Below are 12,201 nucleotides of genomic sequence, written 5' to 3'. Positions count from 1 at the left end.
CTCCATTATTTACAGACCGCTGCCATATAGCTGAAATATTGCTGAGCGCGGCGTAAAACTAAACTCACTCACTCACTATTTCTGAGAATTTCCATTCTATATTTCCGTATATTTCTGTCCATACATTTCTTATCCTTTGCGGATATGTAGAGATTATTACACTTCATTTATTTATTATAAATAACTGACACAAACAACAAAGACAAATATTTCGTTCAATGAATTTAATAAACTCAGAAAACATAGAAAGACAGAAGGAAAATATCACTGTATTAAGTCTCTACATATCCTTCTTTGGTCCTCGGCGGACAGAGGATCTATTATAAGCGGTATTGGTTTTTTTTCTATTTTTCGCTGGATTTAATTGCCGTCTGAATCGTTTAAATTCCTCTCCGAACCATGGTTTATTTTTCTTCGATCGTTTCTTAGTAACATAGCGTTTGTGGGTTCCGAAAGTTTCAGGTGCCGCGTTAGTTAGCGCGTGTGAGATGCTGTCGGTGAGCTTATTCACGATATCCGGGTCGCAGTGACCTACACGCGGTTTACTTGTTCAATTCGATGTTACGAACGATTGATACAGACTTGGATTTATCACACCTTTGGGGCTTTGTACTATGCTGGTAATGTGGTGTAAACTATTTACTTAATTTGGATACAGCAGAAATTTCTACTGATTTCAAGGTAAAGGCGAGGAGGCAATGTACATCTGCATATAAAGGTGAGAATTCCATGACTTCAAGGTCAGTTAATAGGGCAGACATTTCGGTATATTTACATGTTGTTTTTCCGTATCAGTTTATCGTTACCAACTCTACTCTACAATTCGGTCAAATTTGTACAAAAATGATTTTCTTTTTCATGGTCTTGTGTGCCACGTACATTGGGACATGTTTAATTTGTCAAGTATATTTTCAGGGTTAACACATTCATCATATTCGATATTATTTAGGTCAAATTCTTTCAAAATAAATTCATCAAACACCTTATAATCACATATGTTACTAGTTCTTGAATTTAAGTCACCAAGTAGGGTAACATAAGGGCTATTTGGTAGGTGCTTCATAATTGACTGTTCAATTTCATAGAATGTATCAACAGTTGTATATTTAGAACTTTCTGTGGGGTGTAGACAACACCAAGGTACATATATTATTCTATACCAAACAAAGCACCGATGTTCCACATAATCAAGATATGCTGTGCGGATGATAAGGTCGGGTGTATCATCATAGCACCAAAAGCCGGACTATACACCACTGAAATATACGCAAACACAGGAGGAAATACATGCAAGGAAAGCAGTATTATCCAAGCAGACACGTCTTTTTAAGCTGCATTCGCTTTTGCTACCAATATCAGTTACGCCTTGGGTGCACTGATGGGAAACATTGTGAGATGCTTGTTTCGGGTGATTAATGGGTTCAGTGGTGAACAAAAGGTGATGCGCTGCCCCTTTGTCCTCGCAAGTGTCCCTATATATCTATATAGAAAACCCTCTATTTCTCTTGGAGCACAGCCAACTACCCGAGACTAACCAACTCTAATTTCAAAGTCTATTCAGCTCGAACAAGACTACTGTATAAAATATATTTCTGGGAATACTTAACTGGAATATAACCGTGTCTCCTTCCGTTTCCGTTACGCCTTTGCTGTACTAACTTCAAATATTCACGGGGCGGTGGGGTAGCCGAGTGGTTAAAGCGTTGGCTCGTCACGCCGAAGACCCGGGTTCGAATCCCCACATGGGTACAATGTGCGAAGCCCATCTCTGGTGTGCCCCGCCGTGATGTTGCTGGAATATTGCTAAAAGCGGCGTAAAACCAAACTCAGTCAGTCATATATTAATGTTAAATAAATAATGCAAAAGCTTGCGATAACAAACAGTGTCACATCGAATGATTTATTCCGTGAGACATGAAATAAAAAAGAGATTTCATGCCGTATAGTCATTATGTCTGGAGGGTGGCACAGAAGGGAGCCTCGAATGGCGGAGTCGAATTTCAACCTGATGATTTTAACAACTTTTGAGAACTATGATAAGTCTATTTGTTTTGTTGTATGCCGACGACGCATGATGGATTACTTTGATGAATATTGTAAAACATTAAGACTAAATATATATGTATCCAAAGAAATATACTTATATTTGGTGGCTCCTTAAAATATTATAGATACGGTTTCAAATTAGGAAATCATATTTTAGAGAACGCATTTTCTTATAAATACATTCAATTTAGCTGAGAAGGCCACCCAAACTACGTATTAAGCAACGCTTTTTTCTTGTGATTGTCAGTTACGATTATTCGATTGTTTGGTTGCCCCAGTTGTCTATATATATAGCGTTTCGGTAATGATTCATTTTAACATTTCTAAAGGAATTCTAGTCATTAGAAAAAAACACCCCTAAATTCATGGTAATGGGGAGATATCGACTGGAAGTTGGAATTAAATCACGAATGTTACTCTCCTTCTTTTTCATGAAAATCTTCTAAATTTTCTCTCCTCATTTACAAACTACTCTATAATGATACAATCCGTGACACATCTGGCCATAAATAGATTGCCTGTGTTAAGGCCACTTTTACAACATTGCAATGAGTTACATTTGCGCAGTAGATGGAACAGTGAAACAAATGCACGTGCGGTACGTGATGAGCGTTAACTTAGACCAACCCCGCTTGTTCTCGGTGTTTCATGTAATGTGCATACCCCCGTTGTCATACAAACCCATATTAGCGATTTGAATGTATGATCGTTTGTTAAACAACTTTTATCCTAAGTTGAATACAATTCTGAGATTTAAATGTTCAATTGGCAAGGTAAATTTATGAGGATTCGCAATCTTAATTTCACTTTATTTGATTTACTTTTTTGTTTAAAGTGAAATTCATCGGTACGTTTTCACTGCAAACAGCCTATACATTAAGCCGTTTAAATTGGCGATCCACCAACTCAGGTCGCCAAGGGAAATGTCGTACAAGTAAATGCGATAGTCTTTCGACTTTTCTATTTCGACCAGGCTTCTTCGACACATGGCGTCACGAGTGTAAAATATAGATATCAAGACTTTGGCATTAGAAATTGGAGTACCTGTTTCTAAACTTTATTTCTAACCCATCAGTTATTGCAATCTTCTAATGTTCTCCTTTAACAGGGGACTTACACAGTCACCTGCACTAGTGTGTTACATAGCATAGACCTAAGGTAAGACACCCGTTTTTTCTTTGTGTAAAATATACTGAAAGGCAACAGAAACGTCGTAATATTGGAAATGACATTTAAGTATTTGAACCTATTTTTTTTTAAATATACGACGTTTCTTTTGCCGTTCAGTATATATTTGATATACTATTTTCTATATAAAATGTGTAAAGAATTGAGAATTCAAGACAGGTGTCGAGTGTTTGTTAGGAATCTGCTATTATAATGAACCAATAGTCTATAAAGGAAATGTACTTTCATCCCATATGGGGCAACCTTCCAACCAAGAATTCCTAATGTACCCAAGGATGCCCTCAGATTCCTTAGGCTAATCGTACGGCTCTGGTCTGTATAGAGCAGAGAATTCTAGATATGAACAGCAGGTTACGGAGCTTGAAGTAACTGGATTACCGTTGAATCAGACTGGGCTATCCTGTCATGGTATTCTTGTTCGTGTTATGTAAAAGGGATTTGTGTAAATGCAAATGTGTTGCTGCAACCGGAACAATGGTGCGTCTCAATTTCACATAGCATAAACAATGTGGATACGGCAACACCCATCTCATGAATGCTATGAATATATCTTGTAAGAAACAGGAGTTAAGTATTCATGGTTGTCAGTTTCAGTGTACACTGTTTGACAGAACTGCACTCGTAACCTTTTCCATCATCGGATTGTGTAACTACAAACAATGAACATTTATCATAACTGCAACGTTATGCTTATGATTCATATCAGGTAATGTCCGGAGGAAATAAATGACTACTTTGCATATTTACGGCCTGTCTATTCGTCTAGTTCCAGTTCATGTATTCTCCATATCATGTGAATAAATAATGGTAGAAATATTTATGTATTTTATGATGCACAAATACTGAAGTGTGAGTTTACACAAGTGATTAAATTATATTTCTGGTTTAGTTTTGATGATACAGTATTCCCAGAAATTATTGAGAAAGTTGTTTCGGCAAATATCTAATACATGTATATAAACTATAGAAGTTTTCTTACAGTCAAAGTGTCTTGTCAGTACTTTGTGAGACCTCCTTGTCCTGCAATACACGACTGAATGCTCTTATAGGTACACTACTGATCAAAAGTTGTGGGAAATTGTATGACTGCGTATTCCAATATTCGACCACTTCTTTCTTCACATCCTCAATATTTCTAAGTCATTTTTGGTTTATTCTCTTCTTCATTAGTCACACATTCTCAAAAGGGTTAAGATCTGGGCTGTAGCTGGGCCAGTCTAAACCTTGAACATTTTCGTCCGACAACCACTGTTTTGTGTAGCCTGCAGTATGTTTTGGGTCGTTGTCATGGTGGAAAATCCAATTATCTGCATACAGTGTTCGTGCTGTTGGAACGAGGTGATCATTTAAGATGCCAACATATCGTTCCTTTGTCAATTTTCCAAAATACACAAGGGCGTCACTCCACGTGATGGTATCCCACCCCACATGTGAAATTCCAGGCTATGTTTTGGGCGTTGGTAGATAGGTTTCAGGGTATCTTTTGTCCAAATTTTCACACAGTTCGGAAAAAGCCAGACAGAACTTTCATCAGAAAAAATTATTGAAATTTTAGGGATATGTTTAATTGGATTTCATTATCCCAATCTTGATTTTCGTGAGAGTTATCCTCTTTTTTTCAGTGCATCTTTCATCGATGGTGAGGGAATTCTGCGCTTTTTCACCCTTGTTTCTAAAAACAAACGTTAAGTCTTTGTAATTCTTGTCAAAGGGTTTTCACAACATACCAGAGGACTTCCTCTATTAATGATCTCATTTCTGATACCCTCAACGCTTTTCAATTTTCCCCGTACTCACAATCTGACCAATGAGCGGTAGCTCGGCGATCCTTGGTTTCCAGCAGGACAACGACTCTGTTTTGTGCAAGCAACCCCAACTCCTGACGGAATATTCAGTTCTATAGTATGACCAGAAATTATTGAGAATTTTGTTCTGGATATGTTTAATTCTTAAATTCTCAATAATTTCTGGTTGTACTTTCTAGTATAAACAACCTTGACCAGCTAAATCCCATATTGAGTATAAGGAAACAAAGATTTTCTCAAATATTTCTGGGAATACTATACTAAGCAGCAAAAGAAACGTCAGTTTGGAATTTTCCTTCGCAGAAACGGATAACTGTAAACTCATTTCATGTTTTGATTGTATATTTTTGACAACATCTCCAACTTTACCTGAGCAAAGACATTCCTTCCCAAACTGAGAATGGAACCCAGGAAATGGACTCAAAAACGTAACCTGATCTCGGAGATGGTACGGTGTTCTCCATGTTTTTCATGCAACTCATGCTGCACTTGCTGTTCACAAGCACCAGCCCTATAAATGCACCTCCAAACCTGGTTGAAACATTCACATTACAAGGTCAGCAGGATGTCGCGTCTCACGACAGCTCAGAGAAACCAGGCGCTAGGAAGACTTGAAGCTGGCCACACTGCACAAGCCGTTGCCAATCACTTCCAGGTCAACGTTCAGACCTTCTACAGACTGCAGCAACGTTTCCGGCCCACCTACAGGCTGCAGCAACGTTTCCGGCCCACCAACACCACAAATGATCGCCCCGTACTGGCAGACCATATGGGTGACGACAAGACTGCCATGTTGTTCGACAGCATGTACAGAATCCCTTCATGCAGGTATCCGAAACAGCACACCAGACAGTGGGAACACACGGAAGACTAATCAGTACTGATACAGTACGTCGACCTCTTAACAGCGTGAACCTCCATTGCCGTAGACCTTACTGTAGACCTATCCTCACCACTCGTTTTCGGCGTGAACGTCTACAGTTTGCCCTACAACACCAAAATTGGCGATACAGTCAATGGAGAATTGTTCTGTTCACAGATGAGAGTCGGTACTGCGTATCAACTGCAGATGGCAGAACAAGAATATGGCGACGACGTGGCCAGCCTTACTCAGACCATTGTGTTATGGAAAGAGACTCATGGGGAGGTGCAAGCTTCATGGTGTGGGGTGGAGTAGGCCTGAACCAGAGAGTGGGTCCTGTGGTGTTCCAGAACCTTGGTCTTGGGAGAGGAGGCGGCATCACAGCGGTGGGCTACATCGACCAAGCTCTCAGACCCCACGTCATACCACATTTCGCACGTCACCGGAACAACATTTTCCAGCATGATAACGCCCGGGCCCATACTGCCAGATCTACACGGGACTTCCAACAGCAGAACAGTGTCAACATTAAGCAGTGGCCAGCCCTTAGTCCTGATTTAAACCCATCATAACTATAAATCTCATCACCAACTCCCCAGTTGATATGGATCAGATCCGTTTTCCCACCATCCCCTACATTTTGGTCATAGTAAATTGTCATCTGTCAATGATTTACCCCAGTTTATCCAGAATATATTATCACCTACAAATGATACTCAAGCTTATCCAGACTATCTGAACATATATCAAGAATGTCGAAACTGATCTGTATAAGAGCATCAGCAGTTTGACCTATCGTCAGTGCTGCCTTCCAGTGTGGCAGAGTACGCTCATCTTCTTCACGAAAACCCGGCATCATTTACAAGTGATAGTGATTCATAAGACTAAAGCTTATTGTATAGAATTTTATAATGGACACTGCTTTAAGCATGGATACTTGATGAGTATATATGAACATGCTTCTTGTATTTATTTGCTTATATCAGCTTGATATGTCCTCACAAATTTCTGCAAGTACTTCAGTACAATAGGAGAGTGCAGTATGTCTCGCAATTTTGCATTACAGTTTATTTTACTGTCCCATGATAACCGTTAGTATTTTAAGACATGTTTATATTAACACTCTTTGTTTCTTGCTTCACAACTACACATGATCCATTTCCACCAGTGTCGATATTGAATGTTCTCTGAAGATGGCGAAACGTATTTAATACGTTTTAGTAAGTCATATTAATACAATAATTCATATACAAGACAATAATTGAAATTGTTTAAATATTATCATTTTAAAATGAAGCAAAAAACAAGGGCGTTTTTGTTTGGTTGATTAGTGTGTCATTGTGCTCATATGTTCTTACATTACATGAGGCCATGTATAAAAACGAAGGACGTCAAATGTGTGCCACAACGTGAATGACATAGAGGTGTTGTTCAGAATATAGGCTAAGACGTGTGTTGCCCGATAAATTTTGCCGATTTTATCTGAGCTGCTTATTGTCTAGAACACGCGCTGATTTCCCGCTCTGTTCTACATAATCTTGGCTTTAGTCACTGGCTGGATCCGAGGGTGAAGGAGAGACGTTGTGGAGATATGAAGTTTTGAATGTTGAGTATTGTGACAATCCCTGGATTGTCTGGCCCAGACTCGATTTGTTTACAAACAACACCGTACAACTGTAATAATGCTGAAACAAATATATGCTCATGATATAGTCACAATTGTACAATCCACTCTCCATTTAGCAGAGATTTCTGATGAATGCAAACAGGGTTTTGTCGCTTCTAGAAATTCATTGTGCCTTGGTAAAACAGAATGTTAATTTTAATATTATAATAATAATAATAATGGCACTTATATTGCGCTATATCCACGCCATGAAGGTATGCTCAAAGCGCATTGCCTCAAACGATGGAAACAGAGGCAGTTGAGTTCTCCACAGTGGTATGAGTTATGTATCTTTTAGGTATAGTGCTTGAAAAGGTAGGATTTAAGACTGATTTAAAAGTTTCAAGAGATGGAATCAACTTCAGTGATTCGGGTAGAGAGTTCCACAGAGTAGCGGCTGAGACAGAAAAGGATCTGGATCCGAAAGTTTAAGTTTGGTGACAGGCACCCGAAGGAGCTGTTGTTGACTAGAGCGTAGAGTTCTTGAAGGGAGGTATGAGACAGTCAGATCACTCAGATAGGCAGGTCCAGTACCATGGACAGCTTGGTAAGTGAGTGAGAGTATTTTGAAAATGATTCGCTCAGGAATGCGAAGCCAGTGAAGCGAGTTTAGCACTGGTGTGATGTGTGCCTTTATGTTCGTCCGAGTGACCAATCTGGCAGCATAGTTTTGGATGTGCTGCAGACGTCTGATTTGTTGTTTGGTGATTCCATAAAGGAAACTGTTGCAATAGTCTAATCGAGAGAATATCAGAGATCTCACGAGGGAGGCAGCTGCGTCTCTCGTCAGCAAATGTCTGATGGCACTGATGTTCCTCAGGTGGTAATGACTGACCTTGCAGCAGTGGCTCACGTGATCTTCCATGGATATCGAGGAGTCAAGGTACACACCGAGGTTCTTGACAGATGACTTGAAAGTGATGTCAGCTGACCCGATAGACAGATGATCCAAAGTACATTTCCGTAACCTGGATGGAGGTCCAAACAAAATCACCTCCGTTTTGTCTGAATTGAGTTTCAGCTTACTGACATCAGCAATGCACTGTTGCATTGCATGTTTTGCTTCAGATTGACTGGTGGGTGTTGGCTTAAAGCTGTTCTGTACTTGCGAGTCATCTGTATAGAAGTGATGAGGTATATGATGTTCTTCAATACACTGACCTAGAGGTGTTGTATAAAGGGTAAAAGTGCCTTGGCCCCAACACTGATCCTTGTGGTACTCCACAGAATAATCTGGCTGGAGTGGACATCTCATCACCAATTAGGACTGTTTGTGACCTGTTTGTGAGGTACGACCCAAACCACTGAAGCGGTATCCCTGTGATGCCGAAGGTATTCTCGAGACGATGCAATATTATGCTATGATCTATGGTATCAAAGGCGGATGACAAGTCTAGCAATACCAGCATAGCAATATCCCCTCTGTCAACAGACATGTGCACACTATTCATCACACAGTTTAATGCTGTTTCCGTACTGTTGGCCTGTCTATAAGCTTGACTGATACTTGTGAAGTAGATCATTTGAGGTCAGGTGGTACAGCAACTGTCTCTTAACTATTTTCTCTAGGATTTTGGATATGAACGATAGGTTGGAGACTGGCCTATAGTTCTTGAGTAGCTGCGGATCTAAATTTGGCTTCTTCAGAAGGGGTTTGACAATGGCTTTTTTAAAATAATCCGGCACAACACCCGTGGATATACTGACATTGATTATATCTGTGATGGTGGGTAGGAGAACGTCCAGGATCTTCAACATGAACTTTGTGGGTAGTGGATCTAGGCTGCACGATTTTGGTTTGGCCTCGAGGATGGTTTTACGGACTTCATTTTCTGTTACAACCCGGAATGAACTAAACTTGGTGCCCGTGTGTATTGAGGAGATGGTTCGTTGTCCATATCAGAATCAAACTGTTGGCGGATGTTGCTGATCTTGTCCAGAAAGTAGCTGTTAAATTCTGATGCTAGGTGAGCATCTCCACCATGAGGAAGTGCTGCAATTGACTGTTTTCCGAGTAAACCGTGTAGTGGATGTGTGAGTCAGCCAGCGGATGTGTCGTGGATGTGTAGTGACTAGTTACACATCAATAATCATGTATTAAGAATATAATCATGCATATATAGAATACTGTAACGAAAGGGCAGCAAAATAACCAGACTATTCCAGATTGTTTTGAAGACAAATTTTCTTTCTGAATGGAGGCCACTGGTCCAAATTACAGACATATCGAAGTAACTTCCCTGAACGCAATTTATAGATGCCAGGAAAGTTCAGATGAGGATGTAATTAGTAATCATGTTAGCATGAGGTGGACAAATACGTGCATGGACATTACACGGTGTTTTAAAGGGGGTACGGGACTGTAAGACCCTTGTAAATTTCGTATTTCCTAAGGCGAATTTGAGGTTTTGTTAAACGACAAGTGAAATATAGAAACATATTATTTTTTGGATATATTTATTGACACAAACAAATAAGAAATTATGACAATTTTATAACTCTGTTTATACTCATAATTCTATAAACCAACTCCTAAAATTTCGAAGCGATCAGCCGTTTGGCAGCCACATTCCATCCAAGGTCAAGGTCATTCGTACAACCCGTGTAGTCACATGACAGATTTGACGGGGTGTACGGTTCGTACACCCTGGCAAATCCACCTACATGGTTTGGTATGCTTTGGCTATCGACCAATCAGAATTCGACAAATTTATCTTAAGGGTAATAAGTACACGTATTTAGCAAATACACACGTATCAGCAAATACACATCGTAGTAATAATAAAAATGAAGCATAATATGTGTTATTTAACTTGTTTTGTACCTTTTGCTATTAAATTGATATAAACAGAGATCGTGTGGTGTCTGTGGTTCTTGTCTGCTCATTATACTTATAAATGTATTTACTGCACTGCCAATTATGATATATTTTCAAATATACATATTTCTACCAGAGGTATCTTTATGACATACATAATTATATATAAGTACTATGCACATTGTGTCATTAAGTCTAAAGTTAGGACATAATGTTATGGTACGTCAGTGAATCTCCCCTGTGTCTCCATCAGTATGCCTTCTCTTCTCCACAATGATGGCAGTTCGACACACCTCCTCCCCATCCGCCATTGGCTGCACACAACAACGACGTTGGAGTGAAACCTGACACACAATCAGACAGGCTACAGGGACTCTGTACTCCGGCAAGAAAGACAGGTGGCTATCATGGTCCAAAAGGGTAAAAGATTGGTTCCATTCTAAAAGTACCCTTGTAAAGGAGATGAGAAAGCGTAGGTGGGCATTTGTACTGCGCTGTCCTCTCTATTACGCAGAAAGCTCAAAGTAACATGTGATATATTTGAAACTACACTGACTTAGTAAAGTACAGATTCTAGTACTTTTGTTGGGTTGAGTCCCATCCGGGATTCAAACCAACACCCTCAGAGTCAGGCACCTAATCGCCAGCACACAAAGTCAAACGCCTAGCCCGCTCAGCCACCGCGGCTTCCACAAAAATGGAAGTCTGACAACTGGTAGTCAATACCAAGGACTTTGTCTACCCCTCTGATATTTAAACCATATATTTCATCATAAATAAATAGAGTAAAACCAAACAGAGACAGGATCTTTCGGAACAATCTATCATATACAAAGAATAGCCACTCAGACATTTTTGGGCCAGTTGGCTCTGAACAGGGTGAGCGTTTATTGCGAAGAGGAAAAGGGTGACGCTCTCGTTCGTGTCAAGTTCGGGTCAGCTGCCAATCAAGCATTGCAGACACTTGCATGGGATTTCCCAATGCGGTTTAAACTACTTGACATTTATCGGTGGCTTATCGGGCCATACACTCGAGAAGTGTGGTGTTTTGTGATTTGACCAAGACATTTTATGACTGGATTCTGTACCTTCCCTGACCTGTTACTATTTACAGGTTATAATATACTAACGGAAGATGTAACTGTGCATAACACTAACATTGCATAAAATACAAGTCATTTGAAAAGTTATAAAAATAACTATAACTAAACATGAAGCAGAGCACTTTGCATGCAATTTTATGTCACATATCGCGCGTGGCACTTGTACCTTGTGCACAATGAACTTACTCACTTTTTTGCGTGACATTTTACTCCTGAAGTCCACACACCTGATATTGAAAGCCTCTGAATGGTGTGGAAAGCACGTTAATTTCAACCAAAACTGCGCGTACGCCATGTCACGGCTCACAGAAGTGTCTCCGCGCCGTGGGTATGCCTGGGACTGGAATGGCCCAAAATGAAGTGACCAGACATTGTGCTGTCCATCGAAACACGATCTCATCTCCGTGGAGACGCTTTCAATTCAATTCAATTTATTTCGGTAATAGGGGCCATAGGCCCAGAGTACAAACAATCATAGCATTTTGTTTTGGTGGCTCTTAAATAAGAGCGTCAATGGCATAATTATACAAGCAGATACATTGTACAATTGAACAATAATAATTATAGGTTGACAATATGATAATGCAAAAGTTGATAGGGTTAACTCCCTTGCTGTTTGATACAAAATTCTGTCAAGTCATAGCAAATTGTATATGTATATAGTGATGAATGAGCACAGTAATTTGTAATGGTTACAAGTCAAACAATAATTG

At 39.7% G+C, this 12,201-nt stretch overlaps 1 long non-coding RNA gene across 1 annotated transcript; it reads left to right on the top strand.

Annotated features, from left to right (window-relative positions):
- The first annotated feature begins 365 nt into the window (after positions 1–365).
- On the top strand, positions 366–11,854 carry LOC124264860. The gene is made up of 3 exons (XR_006895277.1): positions 366–378; positions 7,827–7,830; positions 11,749–11,854. It is a non-coding gene; the product is annotated as an uncharacterized LOC124264860 (long non-coding RNA).
- The last annotated feature ends 347 nt before the right edge of the window (positions 11,855–12,201 follow it).

This window comes from Haliotis rubra, unplaced genomic scaffold (assembly GCF_003918875.1).
Source record: "Haliotis rubra isolate DU_JTF1 unplaced genomic scaffold, ASM391887v1 Scf949, whole genome shotgun sequence".
Lineage (NCBI taxonomy): Eukaryota > Metazoa > Mollusca > Gastropoda > Lepetellida > Haliotidae > Haliotis > Haliotis rubra.
The sequence above is the reverse complement of the archived record's forward strand: the minus strand, read 5'-3'. Positions and strand labels throughout refer to the sequence as shown.